General features: G+C 47.7%; 1 pseudogene; it reads left to right on the top strand.

Annotated features, from left to right (window-relative positions):
• Positions 1-220: 220 nt before the first annotated feature.
• Positions 221-15,427, top strand: part of LOC147726151 (rRNA-processing protein UTP23 homolog pseudogene) — a 54,586-nt pseudogene continuing 39,379 nt past the window's right edge.

The raw sequence follows: 15,427 nt of genomic DNA, 5'->3' as shown, positions 1-15,427 counted from the left end.
CAACACCCATTGCACACCCCTCTGCTGCAGGGGACTGCGGCAGAAAGGGGCATATTCACAAGGTGGCATTAAGCTGTGTCAATTAAAATAGCCCCAGCTTATAAGGATGGGAAATGCCGCTATGACACTGGAGCATCGGAAAGAGTGACGCTCCGGTGGCGATAGGGGCTTGTAAATATGTCCTTCAATGTGAAAGAGACAGGACTGGGCGAGGGAGAAAATGGGGCATCAGAGGAAGGACCAAAAAAATGTGCAAGTGAAGTGCAGTACGGAGAAGCTTTTGGAGGGAAAGGAGTGTATGAAAGGTGAGGGCAGTGCTTAACCTGTAAAAGAATGAGTGCCGGTGCCCTAACCTCTACTTAGGAACCCGTGACCAGTGGAATTGGATTTCGGCGCGCTCTCTACCAAGGCTGCGTAGTCCGGAATCCACCTCAAGCCTCTTTCATCCGCTGCCAGACACCCCTGCACCTTTATCTCACTCTTGCAGGTTTTTTGCTTTCTTCCTTTGTGATTGTTTTTCTGTCTTTCTCTTCCGGCGCCTTTCTTACTCCTTCTTTCCAGTTTCTGTGTTTTTCAGTCGCTTGCTATCGTAAATATCTGAAGTGGAAAAGTAAGTGCCAGTCTCCAAAAACAAGCATTTGCAATGCAATCGGTCTCGCCTTTGGGACCTTATACGTATTTAGCGATTTAGCACATTTACGGCCAGATTCATCAAGCTTAATTGCGCTCGCAAAGGGCCAGATTCTGAGAATCTGGCCCTTTGCGAGCGCAATTTTTGCATTTGGGATTCATCATCCCAAATGCAAAATTCGCTAATAAAGAATTCGCACATTTGCGAGGAATTGCATTTGAGGAATCTCTATTTGAGATTCCTTAAATGCAATTCAGGAACCATTTTAAAAATGCGAAATCGCAATTTTGGGCCGCTATTTACCGCGAGGTCAAACCTCGTGGTAAATAGCGAAAACTTAGAAAAATGCATTTTAATGCATTTTTCTAAGTTGCATGTTACACACACACATGTCCTTTGGACATGTGTGTGCGCAACACCAATGTAGATTACATTTCAGGGGTGCTACAGGGTGTCCTTTGGACACCCCTGCACCCTTGAAATCGCATCCTTATTTGTGATTAGCAAATTGCTAATCGCAATCGCAAATCAGGAATGTGTAGGAATCGCAATTTATTTAGCGATTCCTACATGAATCCCGTTTTGCAAGTCCTTAATAGCGATTCCTTAGTAATCGCTATTAAGGACTCCCAAAACGGGACTATGATGAATCTAGCTGTTAGGGTAGAGGCATGAAATGGGGAGACCAGCTGTGTTGAAAAAAAAGCTAACACAGTTTGGGAAGACTTTTAGAACAGTGATTGAGTCAATGTGACAGAGGGAGAAAAGAGAGTTCTGCAGAAGAGCAGAAAGTGGGAGGTAATGGGGTAGCATAGATGGAGGTCTGCAGAGAGTTTGGAGGATAGAAGTTAGTTTAAAAGAGATAAACTCAGAGTTAGGAGTGAGGGAGAGAAGAAACTAGAATACAGATCAACAGAGTTTTGGGTGGGAGGATAGGCGGGGGGCGTGCATTTGAGAGAACAGGGATAGGCGGAGTTTGGGTTTGAGGAAGATGAGAAACTTTAGAAGAGAGAGACTGGCAGAGTTTTGGGGTGGAGGGAAGAACGCTGGGTTTAAACGGACTGTGTATGAGACAGAGATAGTGAGTTTAGGGGCAAACTGTCAGTTTGAAATATTGTTTCAGGGGAGCGTTAGACAGGGCACAGACAGCCAGAAACATGAGTGTATGCCTGTTCAAGTTGCCACTACGCAGGGCCCCCAAGTTTTTTAGGACTTTCCAAAGTTATCCCGTCCGTATTTGTTTTATGTGGGAAGCCTAGAAATACAAGTACCCCTGGTATCTTGTACAGTTAAAACACAGATATTTCTAAAGTCAATCACTCTGTAAGATAGATAAGATTAACATTTTAAAATATATGGGTAAAATAATAGGCATTGGAATTTAAAAAAAATAGCTCAAGAGAATACAGATTGAACAAGAAAATCCAACAGCTGGATCAATAGGTTTACCTAGCAAAAGGGCAAGGCACCCTGCTATGCACGGCACACACCCTTAAATGTTCATGAGCGCAGAAAAGTAGTCACCCAGGGGGGGCCAAACAAAGCCTATAAATCACAGTCACTGCGAGCTTCAACGGAGCAGTCTCCAGATATTATTAGCATCTCAATGGCCAGCACTAAATGAAAACCGTGGTCTGCAAAGCATGTGTTTTGGAAATCCGACATTTCATCTGGAAATGATTTGTATTTACTCACAGAGCTTCCCTAAAAACACCTTTTGAATACAAGCATTGGCAAAGGCAATCGGTCTGGCCTTTGGCATCCTGGAAGAGGTTTAGCCAGAGCTATTGGCAAACGCATGTACTCAGGCTAACCAGGTTCCCATTTAGGCTGAGGCTGAATTGTAACATCTGCCCAGAGGGGCTGAGCGAGGGTTGCTCTTCTCGTCTCTTTTATGGAGAGAGTTCCCTTTAGAGTCTCTGTGGGAGCAATCTGAGGCCTGACGCCCACCAGGGCTGAGTGAGCTTTATTCACCGTCCTTCTCTGTGCTTGTGGGTACTCCACAGGGCCACGCCCCAGAAGGAGCTGTGTGGAGCTCACCTCCCCCTCACTCCCTCCCCCCACACCCGCTGCCCAGACACACCCGTTTATTCTGTAAATTAAAGTTTGGGGGTACAAAACAGGTATCCCGGTGGGCATGGACTAATTGAGTGGCCATTAGGGAGGACAGCTGACCAGAGAGCAGGCGGGATACAGGGCCAAAGCAAGCAGAATAAGAGCGCATTCACATAAAATGAACAAAATATAAAGCAAACCGACTGATATGGCCAGAAGCCCATTCAAAAGAGGAAGACCGAGCAGGCACTGCACAGAGCAGGCAATGCACAGAGCAGGCACCGCACAGAGCAGGTAATGCACAGAGCAGGCAATGCACAGAGCAGGCAATGCACAGAGCAGGCAATGCACAGAGCAGGCAATACACAGAGCAGGCACTGCACAGAGCAGGCAATGCACAGAGCAGGCACTGCACAGAGCAGGCAATGCACAGAGCAGGCACTGCACAGAGCAGGCACTGCACAGAGCAGGCAATGCACAGAGCAGGCAATGCACAGAGCACAGAGCAGGCACTGCACAGAGCAGGCAATGCACAGAGCAGGCACCGCACAGAGCAGGTAATGCACAGAGCAGGCAATGCACAGAGCAGGCAATGCACAGAGCAGGCAATGCTTGGCCACCCGTAGCAAGTAAGATATGGGAAAATGAAGGAAGCAAGAACAGCAGGCAGAGGGGGCTGCATTTAACATATGTTACACAGAAGACAAGTGAGGAACAGGAAGACGGGCAAATAGACATATGAAAGGCACACAGATCAGGGGTGGTGACATGAATGTAGAACAGGCGGGTAGGGTGCGATTGGTACTGTATGTTTGGACTCATCGGCAGTCACCTCACTTAGCAGCAGCATTGGTAGGAACGCAGTGGGGACGGCCATGTCCGGGATCTTAGCTCCAGTCTGCTGTGTCTCCCTGTAGCCTCCTCTCACCAGGAGACCGCTCCTAACATTGCGCCAAGCCCCGAACACTGCAGTGAACGGATAAACGAGGAGTGATGGGCTGCGAGGCGCGTGACCTCTGACAGGCGCAGCCCGATAAATCTGGCGTTGATATTTCATATTGAATATCGACAGGTGGGCTAATGGTGCTTAATGCTCGCTGCAGGGCTTGTCCCCCACATTAGCCCTGTAATGGAGGTTAATCCGCCACTTGAGCTGCTAAAACCTGGCGCATAAATCACCTTGATAAATCACCGGGACCAGCCAGGAGGCCACTGTGGGTGCCTCGGAGCAGGAATGACCCCCAGAGGCCTCGCAGCGCCTCCAGGAGGAGGGCACGGGAAGCCTGCGAGGAGGGACACTGTCCTCTGGAGAGGGCCCATCATTGTAAGGCCAGAGGTCCATGCATACATTACCCACGCCCCCCCCAGTGACACTGGGGGCTCAGATTGATGCATGGACTGCCGCGTTAGTGTATTAAGCGCGCATCTTTCTTCTTCCCATGACTGTTTTGATGAGCACAGCAAGTGAGCGCTCAAGTGCAGCGCAGCGCCACTTTGTGCCCATCTCCCCATGCTCTTCACGCATCCTTGCACTGCCATGCACATAACCCATGGTGGTGTGTCAGAGGCAGCCTGGTGACAACAGAGTGACGTTACTGCAGAATACAGGGCGGTCCTGTGCGCATCACTCATACCATCCACTCAGGTGGCCCCTCGGACACCTGTCCTCACCATATCTTCAACAAAGCCAGCACCTCCATCGCACCCAAACTCTGCTGCACCATCAACTGCTCCATTGAATCCACCACCTTCCCGGAAGACCGGAAGCACGCAGAGATAAACCCCCTGCTGAAGAACCTCTCTTCCAATCCGACGGACCCCAAGAACTACAGACTTGTTCCCCTTGCTCCCCTTCCTAGCCAAAGTCATTGATAAAGTTATCAATGCCCAACTCTGAGTTCATCGAAACAAACAACATCCTGGAGTTCTCCCAATCAGGCATCAGAGAAACTGCAGCACCAAGATTGCGCTCCTTGTTGCTACAGACCACATCGGCAGCCTCCTCAACCAGAATAATGCAAGGGGTTTCATTATGTGCTGCCTGGGACACTTCATTAAATGCACGAAACCGTTTGTGTACACACAGCACTAGATTTCAGTCCAGTTTGGAGTCCGTCTAATGAGTGTCATTCTCTTGAAGCTCTTTGTGTGTGTGTGGAACCTGCAGAGAAGGAACTGTTTGTAAATGGCTGTCGACCTGCCAAGGCCCGCCAGCCAATCAGAATCGAGTAGGTGTGTACTCTGAATACTGTTATTACACTTCTGTGCCACTGTTGAGAATTAAATATCAAACTCCCAGGAGGGCTGCAAATTCCGCTGAGAACTGAGGAGTGTCTGGGCTTCATAGCGCTTGTTGATTTAAAGTGTCTAAGTAGAGTGGGAGTCGGTGACGCCCTCCACGCACAGGGCCGGCTTTACTACTGGTGGCACATGTTGGCGCCACCGCACCCCCCACGGATTCCTTCACTACCACCATTTAAAAGTGCCCCTTAAGTCTCCATAAGACTCCATTGATCTCCTACGCCGACGACACCCAGCTGATCCTCTCCCTGACCAACGACCCCGCCGACGCCAGAGCCAACCTTCACGAAGGGATGAAAGACGTAGCCGGGTGGATGACAACCAGCCGCCTGAAACTGAACTCGGACAAGATGGAAGTCCTCATCCTGGGCTCCTCGCCCTCCGCCTGGGATGACTCCTGGTGGCCCCCCGCCCTGGGCACCGCACCCAAACCGACAGACCACGCACGTAATCTGGGCTTCATCCTGGACTCCTCCCTCTCCATGACCAGACAGGTCAACGCCGTCTCCTCGTCGTGCTTCAACATCCTGCGCATGCTACGGAAGATCTTCCGGTGGATCCCCACCGAGACCAGGAAGACGGTCACCCAGGCCCTCGTCAACAGCCGACTGGACTACGGCAACGCCCTCTACGCCGGAACCACCGCCAAGCTCCAGAAGAGACTCCAGCGGATCCAGAACGCCTCGGCCAGACTCATCCTCGACATCCCACGACACAGCCACATCTCCGGACATCTGAGAGACCTGCATTGGCTCCCCATCAACAAAAGAATCACCTTCCGTCTTCTCACCCACGCACACAAAGCCCTACACGATCAAGGCCCGAGCTACCTCAACAACCGCATCAACTTCTACGCTCCCAAACGCCACCTCCGATCAGCCAGTCACGCCCTCGCCGCCGTCCCCCGCATCCGGAGAACGACAACAGGAGGAAGGTCCTTCTCCTACCTGGCCGCCAAGACCTGGAACTCCCTCCCTCCCGACCTGCGCCTAACCCAAGACCACCTCTCCTTCCGGAAGAAGCTCAAGACCTGGCTGTTCGAGCAGTAGCAGCACCACCCCCCCACCCCCCCAAGCGCCTTGAGACCCTCCGGGTAAGTAGTGCGCTCTATAAATGTCTTTGATTGATTGATTGATAACCACTCTGTCTCAGATGCATTTAATTATTCTTTCAGCGATATATAATCTCCTAAAACAAATATTTTTGGAAGTTGATGTCCCTCGTTTCACCCACTGCTCTGGGGTTGTCACTCAGACTCCTGTGTCTTTCCTGATTTCCAATGATAAATTCTGTAATCTCAAAGTTTGGCCTGTGACGTCCACTGAGGGGCTGGCCTGTTGGGTAATTTGTACTCCTCCATGCGTGAACTTGTCCTAAATAGGACTACAGCTCCCAGAATGCACAGAGTAAATACACCATGAACTGGGTGAACTACAGCATGCCGGGAGGATGGCTCAGTGAGTTGAAGCTTGCAGCTGGAACTGGGGGTGTGAGTTCATGCTTGGAATCCCGTAACGCAGACAGACAGACAGACTTCCACCTGCGGATGGGTGCAGTGAGGGCTGTAAACTGGGTGATAGTGACGTATAATGATACCAGCCCTCAGAATCTGCAGATGTGGGGTGCAAATACCATATAGAACAGAGTGTTATAATAAGGCCCGGAATCTGAACAATGAAGCTGTGGAGTAAACGATATCCCGTTCCTCGCGGCGTCTGCTGGTGGCAGACCTCACCACCTTACTCTGTCCCGGCCGGGACTTCTAGGAGCTGTGCCCGCCCCGGGGCTCAGATGTGCCCAAGGGCGCACCAGCATCACTCCTGGGTGTGTGAGCTCCTTGCGGCCTGGTGACCACCTCACCCTGGGTGGGGGTCTTGTCTGTTTGATGCATCTGAAGGCCAGAGCTTTGAGATTGAGGATGCCAGGGGCACTGAATGCCCTGGCTCCATCCCCTGCATACGCATCCTTCAAGGCGGCAATTCGGCAAGTAAACAAGTACACGCAGCGCCACGCCTTCGCGTGCCCACCCTGTCCTGTCCCGCCATTTAATATAAAGAGTGCCTCAAGGCCCCGGCCGGGGCCCGCACACCTTTTATAAGAGCCTCAGGGGCCCCGGCCGGGGCCCGTGAAACAATTTATTAAGAGGATCAGTGCTTAGCTAAGGGGCCCAGGCATGCATCCCTTGCTTGTGCACCACCATTCAGTTAATTTCAGAGGCCGGGCGTGCGGCGTGCCGTGTAGCGCGCCACCAACGATTAAAATCATAATGGATGTGTAAAGTGAAGGGGCCGGCCAGAGGCCCCCTGGAGTGCGGGCCCCCCGCAACGCAGGGGCTGCATGGGCCTGTGTTACGCCCCTGTATTACACCTACATTCCGAGCTCCGCACCTATGCATGAGTGATACTACGGTGTATTTCAGCTGAAAATTAATCTAATGCATGTTTACTGCACACATTTGTGTGAGCATATCTACTGCTTTAAAGCGAAAGCTTAATGTAAGCAAAGCATGTTGTTGTGCTTAAGTAGAAAAAACTGACTAAAGAAAATTAGAGCTAAAGAGAAACGGAGCCTCATACACAGTTACCGTGAACCATGGAGAAACGAAGCAGCCTACAAATGAAAACATACAGTTGCAGTGAACCAGAAAGAGCAGGTTAAAAAAAACACTTCCGGATCAACCGAGTGTTCTTTTCCGGTGCACCCCAGGAATGTCAGTTCCAGTACACTATGGCTTCCTGGGGTGTGCCAGTAAAGGACTGGCACTACTTAAAACTTAAAACAAGCATTTTCAATGCAATACGACTCGCATTTACGCGAGACGTATTGCATTAGAAATGTAAGTGCATGCGTGCGTTTAAGATGGCACGTACGGAAGGGGGGGTGAGGGTGAGGCGAAAAGTTAGGAACAGCGGGAGGGTGCAGGTGGGGGACACAGGACACAAAATCAATTTTGAGTAAAGGGGCCAATAGCCTCGGATGCATACAAATTACGCCTTGGCAGGCAGAAGGAGAGACTAACAAGTGGAAAACAAATCAGGAGGCACCATTTAGGCTGTAAGCCAAACAAAACAATGGGCAGACAGTGGGCGGAGCTTATGCAAAACTTCCCCACTATAGTATATACTCCATGCCTACCAAAGCGAGCAGCGCATGTGCTGTCCCCTAGCCGAGACCTAATGAGTGCAAGTACCCCCCACCTGCAGCCATCAGCTCAAATTAGGCTCTGGGGGAAGGTTTATGAGAGGAGGCACTGCGAGGACTGTGTGGGAGATTTGTGGGTAGATTATGCAGTTGTTACAATGCAGGTAAGTACCACACAAATCTTTGGAATCCAGGGGAGAACCATGAGAACTAGTGTTTGGTATTTTAGCACGCTGTACTATACCAAGTAGGTAAGTCATTTTGAAAAATTATTTTAAGTGATATAATGTTAGGAGTATGTGTGTCTGCATATACACCCCGGGCGCTAGTCCTAAAAAACAGAAGTTGGAGACTAACCAAGTTAGGCAATATGCATGTGACATCATGGTGTGATATCATATTCCATAGCTTCACAACACGTGGTATCACACATGGCATGGCATCACAGGAAGTGGCATCACAGCCCATGACTTGATAGGAAGTCACCTCACAAGAACTGACACTAACTCTTAAGACCTCACACATATGTTTAGCAATACATTTTGGCGCATAAAAAAATATATTTTGTATCAGGGTTGTGCCAAAAAAGTGATGCAACTCTGTCACAAAATCTTAGCCTCAACTTTAACATTTATTTTTTTAAGACCCTGCCACAAAGTCAACAAGGAGAAACATGGCAGTAAATCGGTTCTGCTTAATTAGTTGCAAAGTCTGCATTTGTAAATACCTTATGGGGTAAAGGCACCTGCTGCAGAGATCTTTGTGTGCCAAGTACATCTCAGGGAATAATAATAATAATGACAAAATAACTCTGGAGGTTAATATATTTGCTGGAGAGATCTGTGTTTTGTCTAGTCCCAGTTTTGAATCAGATGGTTAATTTGTCTCCTGCAAAGCACATTATGTAACACGCAGATGGCAGCTTTGTTATTTTATGTAGCAAGGTACGTGGGTTTCTGCTTTTAACACAAATATCCTTTTGTTATTTGGCAGTCACTAACTTGTAATCCTTCTAATATAGCACAGTAAGTTATCAAGGACATGTGACTCCTGCACCTTGTAACCCTTACTATCTTACGTAACACACAGTACACATTGATTTACGCACATATGATTTATTGTCAATGCATAATGTGTATGTGTGATGTAAAATGCTCTAGCGCCCTGCATTGGGATGAAAGCAATATAGAGCAATAAAAGAAATAAAACAAAATAGTGGTATCTAAATAGTTTTATTTGTAAATACCAACATATCTGACACTCTTGCAGTGTATGTGTATGTCTTGTATACAGGGACTGAACAAAGTCAAAAGCATGCCTCTCTTAGGTACCTGTGAAGTGATAAGATGAGACCTTTTGTTTCCTCTCCATTGCATTTGCACGTGAGGCTCCCGATGGCTCCCAGCCAGGATACTCCACCAAGTGGAGACCTAATGGCCCTTAACTCCGGCCTTTGTTATCGGCCCAGCCTGAATCTGATAAGCCACCTCCCCATTTTGACGCTTTTGCTGGGAACAAATGCGGACAATATGCAGACACTACTGAATGTGTCCAGTGTCAGAAAATTAAACAGGGACAAGTTTAGCACATTTCTGTGGGGCCCAACCGCATTACAGGGTAGACGGGGTCAACTCTGTGAAACGAGTGGGTAGACGCCATCTAAGCGTGTGTACCCTCAAATTGTGCCCAGTATAAGCCACCACCTGCAAGAGATGTCATATTGCCCCAAACAAGTAGAGAACTGTTCCTTGATCTAAGCTAGCAATAATCCTTCAGCTTGCCCTAGACGGTGGGGACGGTGTGCACTGCTCTGTCTCCCTCAGCCACAGAGACACTGCAATTCTGTCCCTAGAAGATGAAAGAATGTACCAGCAGCATAGATGAAGGCACAGAGCCTTTCTATGCATGCAGGGCACTGCTGGAGCCCCACATAGCTGTACCACCACTCTACAATGGTGGGCGCAGAGCAGCTCAAGCCCTACCATACTACCCTTGAAGCATGCCATAACTGAGGCTGCAAAAGAACAATTGATGGGTAGAATGCTGATCAATGTCAAACATTCACCCCAGTACAGAGATCTGGGCCAAAATCCATCGTTTTTTGTCTCTCCATGTCATTCCAGGTTAAACCCAGCCATATGCAAATCAGTCTTGACCCTGCTCCCCATGGGAACAGACCAGCCGAACTGCCAGGCCAGATCCTCCCTGGACCAGACACAAGCATCATGGGACCGGTTTTGGGGCATCACCCCTCATCAGCCAGGCTAGCTTGACTCCAGTGGACCCAAGTCTGGGCATACCCGTCCCACTCGGGTGACAAATGCAAAAAGAAAAATTGATGGACAAAATTCTGATCAATGTTAAACATTCAACCCAGAACAGAGATCTGGGCCTAAATCCATTCTTTTTTTGCCCCCATGCCATTCCTAACTGAGGCTGTGGAAAAGAAACCTCTGTTGTGTCACCTTTAAGTTAAACTACCCTCAGAGGCTCTGAAAAGCAACCCTCCACCCACCTACCCCACCCCCTTGGTGCTTGTAAGCTCTAACAAGTCATCTAGGGCGTGCAATAGGAATTAAGTTGTTCCAGAAGAGAAGGACAATATGATGTGTTACGGCTGACACAGCAGCGGAACTGGCCTGCCACAGCCTCTGCCAGATCTGTCTTCACTGCAGGTGAAACTTTATTGAAACATTCCCACGGTATGAAATTTAAAACAGATGTCATTGCCAATGCTTGTTTTCATGTATCATGCAAATAATATGGTGTGCTTCTATAAAACACATGAACAGGGTTTCTATTGGGTTGTACATGTGAAACAAATTGCAACAAAACTGACTAACCTTTTTTTAAAGTCTAAAAACATAAGGACCTATTTCTCAAAGGGGGTGCATTGTTTTTGCATCACACAATATCATGCATGAGTGACTCAACCCCAAATTGCAATTTCTCAAGCCTTGCAAGGACACTTTGCGCGGCCTGTGCGACCCTGAATGGCTTGATAAATCAGGAGCAACGCAATGCACTGCAAATCGCTGCATTACGTTACTCTGCTCCAGGGAGGCGTTCCATGGGCGTTGCGTGGTGTTTCCATGCACCTCCCATGGATTTTGATGCATTCCCAGATTTACAAATTCGTAGTAGACCTTGGAATGCAACAAAAATGCTACGCCTTCCCAGGGAGGCGGAACGTGGAGAAATATCTTTATTTCTCCTTGTTACTTCCTCTTTCTATGTGTGCTGCAGATGCAGGAAAATGCCTCAGGCAATTGTATTTATGCTGAAAGGTGTCCCTTCCTGCACAAAAACAATCCTGTATGCAACGGAGGCACGCTTGCACTAGGGTGTAATGGTGCCTGAGTTGGGTCTTGGCAGCGCTGGGTAAACGCCAGGAATGCCCTGTATTGTGATAAATATGCCACATTCCTCCTACGACACATTCCTCCCCAGAGCAGAAAGGTGACTTGTTGCACTGTGATGCGTTACTTTTTCATAAATATGCCCCCTAGTGTCCACCTGCTCTTATGTCACATGTGACTCCTTCCTTTTTAGCCAGCATCCCTTCGCATGTTGAGCATTTCATCACCTACTTACAGTCTAAAAAAACACACAAGCTCTAGAAAACAAAATGCCAGTGCTTGAAAAGCAGGACTGGCAGAAAGTTTTACGACTATGTAAAAAGTTATTTAAAAAATTAAACAAAATTTCAGCTTTACATTTTTGGCCTTAATTCTTAGAGGCAATTTAAGGGCAGAGATGGCATTTCATGCGCTGGTGCTGGCATCCTAATACTGATGGAGAAGCATTTACACTCTTCTAAAACAATGGCGCCTGCTGAAAACATTGTAGCTCACCCAATGCGAGCCCACAGGGGTCCTCTGACGTAACGCCACATAAACAGGGCGAGGAACACTACACTGAAGCAACATCAGTAAATAAACAAGGAACAGTCCATTAAAATAGGGAGAGGAGGTGAACAGTAAAGTGATACAATTCTAACACAGTAAGCAACTAATGGGACAGAGGTCAAAAATAGGTGGAGGAGGAAGGAATGCTGCATTTACACAATATCAGTAAATAGGCAACGAAAGAGACCCTCAACTTGGCAGAGGAGGAAGAACACTGCAATAATGCAGTTTCAGAAAATACCAAGAAAATTATGAAAAGTGAGAAAACTTGGTTGTTAGAATCTCTGCAGGGTGAACAGGTATAGGGTGAACTCTGACCCCGAACAGCAATGTCTTTTAAAGGGGCTTCTTGTGTTAAGATGACCCCGAGAGCTGTCTAGACCCCTGCCCGTACATGTTAGGTACACTCCAGTCAATGAGTGGATACAAGGCTTTGACCTGTCTGCCCTTTCACTTGAGGTATCCAGCAGCTGAGAGGTCAAGGAGGATCCCTCAGTGGAGCAGTAGAGTCTGTGTCAAAAGCGAATTCCTCCTACTCAGTAAGAGGGGGAGCAAAATGTGGCCAATTCTCAGGAATAATCCAGTGTACCAGACTTTGGGGCTCTCATGTTCTAAGGGAGGCCCAGTTGTTGCATCAAAAGGTTTTCAACAAAAATACGCATGTGAAAGGGCCCAAGAAAACATAAAGGTGGTTTTCACTCAAGGGTGTTCAAAGCATCAAGAGCATGCTGCTTCATAATGTACTTCCTGATGATTACTTCCTGGGTCATGGGGCACCCGATGGAAAGAGCGGCATCCACAGTGAGCACAGCCAACCCAGTTAAGGGGACACCCGCTTATTTCACCACTGGGTAACAGGACGCCTTGAATAACATATGGCTGATTGATTTCCCATAAACTCCTTTTACTTTAGGTCTATCCAAAAATAACTGTGTCTATTTCTTTCGATCATGAATTTGTAAAGAACCTCACCCAAAAAGGATAAATCATCCTAAATTTCCATAACTGATGCATCAGGGTGACCTTTCTTCTGCACCATCTCCAGCCTTCGACTAATACTTCCAAAAAAGCTTTTTTCATACGAACCACGGTCACATCATCTGTAGCGCACTTTATAAGCCGGTTCTTTGAGCTGTACAGTTAGGGAAGAGGCGGGCACTTGTTCCCATACTGGCCAACAATGATTGGATCCACATGGGTCAGCGACTCTCTGCCCCATCCCGCTTGACACTTCAGCTCTTCTTACGGATCTTTTCGGCCCAATGGATTTTATCGGTCAGATCCCCACTCTTGGGGCTGCAGTATTCTCCAAGAGACATTACATCTCTAAGAGACCCCGCATTCCTCCCTTTTTATTTGTTGTATTATTTGTTCAAATCCAGAATCTAAATCTATCCTATTTTGTTAATTTTAAGACTTTGGTGTGTCTTTCAGGGGGCATCTCACCCTGCGCAAGAAATTAGTATCTACTTCCTAAACACAGCAACTCCCTCAAAAAACATGAAGATCAGCCCCTCGGTGGAAGTGACAGGTCTCAAATATGGATGGACAGGAATTAAACCACCATGTAACTATTCCAAATTCCACTTGCCAGTTTTAGGATTGGATGTCCAACCATTTGTTTAGGTCACATGAACCAGGTTAACCATGTCATACCCCTCGACTACGCTTATACACAAGATTGTTCAAGAGACACCCACTGTTTGAGACTTTAAAATAAAGCTCAATTACAAATGCCCTTCACTTGCTCTGTCAAGAATGATCTTAGCTCCTAAAGTCTGCCAAAGCCAGCCCACCCTGGAGCTCGGACTCAGTGATGAATTTGGGCCAGTAATTCAAAGAATTTATTGCACGCTTATTTAAAATCATTGCAATATTAAATTAAAAACTAGATCCTTCACAAAATGACGTCCCTTACACCGCAGACATCAGCCACAATGTTCAGCAGTAGTTTATGGAAATTCCTGCCATGGGTCCCATATGTATCTTCAATGTCTATTCAGGGCTTACCGTCACATATCTGGGGTCCATCCTTGTACCAGTATCTGGCGATAATCCCCGTTAGGACCCATAATATGCTAAATGTCTGTATGTTCATGGTCATTAGTCGTTGATCTGGTGTCTCTCAGAGCTAGTGAAGTGCTTTGTGCTGGTAACTCGCCTTGTTTATCCGCTCAACCGGCGATGTTCCCCTTTCGGACCCAAACTGTACTAAAGTCCTCTCATTATGGTAGGGGCTTGGTTCTGTAGGTTCACAGAGTTTAGTCCTTGATCCAGTATCTCTTGGAGCTTAAGAAGGGCATAGTGCTGCTGGCTCTCCATATTTCTTCACTGAACTGGCAATGCTCCAAATCCAATGCAAGTAGAATATACAATTTACTTATTAATATTTGGTGGCTATTGATTGGCACAGAACACTGCTCAGAAAAAACAAAAAAAACAACAACAAAAAACAAAGGAAATGATGGACGGAGCGTTGACAATACAAGCACTCACCCCCAGTCAACTGATCTGGGTTTAATCCATCACCGTTCCTTAGCCCACTGTGCCACCCCAGTTCAGACATGGCCATATGCAAATCAGTCTGACCCTGTGCCTCATGGGAAAAGTCCAGCCCGAACTGCCAAGCCATGCCTTCCCTGGACCGGAAACAAGCTACAGAGGACTGGTTTCTGGCATTCCAGCCATCTTCAGCCCGTCTTGTTTGAATCCAGTGGCAAAGTGAGCAAGGGACTCACATCTGAGCATACCCTGCCAACTTATGGCGAACAAAGAAAAACCAAAGGAAATGATGGACGGAGCGTTGACAATACAAGCACTCACCCCCAGTCAACTGATCTGGGTTTAATCCATCACCGTTCTTTAGCCCACTCTGCCACCCCAGTTGAGTCTCTTGCTCACTTTGCCACTGGATTCAAGCAAGCCGGGCTGAAGATGGTTGAAATGCCAGAAACCGGTCCTCGGTAGCTTGTTTCCGGTCCAGGGAAGACATGGCTTGGCAGTTCGGGCTGGACTGTTCCCATGAGGCACAGGGTCAGACTGATTTGCATATGGCCATGTCTGAACTGGGGTGGCAGAGTGGGCTAAAGAACGGTGATGGATTAAACCCAGATCAGTTGACTGGGTGTGAGTCCTTGTATTGTCAACACTCCGTCCATCATTTCCTTTTTTTTTTTTTTTTTTTTTTTTTTTTTACAGAGCACTGCTCGACTGCTGTCCCTCTCCATTGCCTTAGGATATATGTTGACGAGCAGCATTCGAGTCACTATCTTGAAAGATTTCACAAAGCGTGCTGAAAACAGAGTGGATTCCCCTGTCAGGCAGCAGAGCATTGCTTCATTACCAGTAGGGATGCCTAGTACTCACAGGAGAGGGCACAACCAATGTCTCC

The sequence above is a fragment of the Lissotriton vulgaris genome, chromosome 3_1 (assembly GCF_964263255.1).
Source record: "Lissotriton vulgaris chromosome 3_1, aLisVul1.2, whole genome shotgun sequence".
Lineage (NCBI taxonomy): Eukaryota > Metazoa > Chordata > Amphibia > Caudata > Salamandridae > Lissotriton > Lissotriton vulgaris.
Note: the sequence above shows the minus strand (reverse complement) of the source record. Positions and strands in the feature narration are given on the sequence as shown.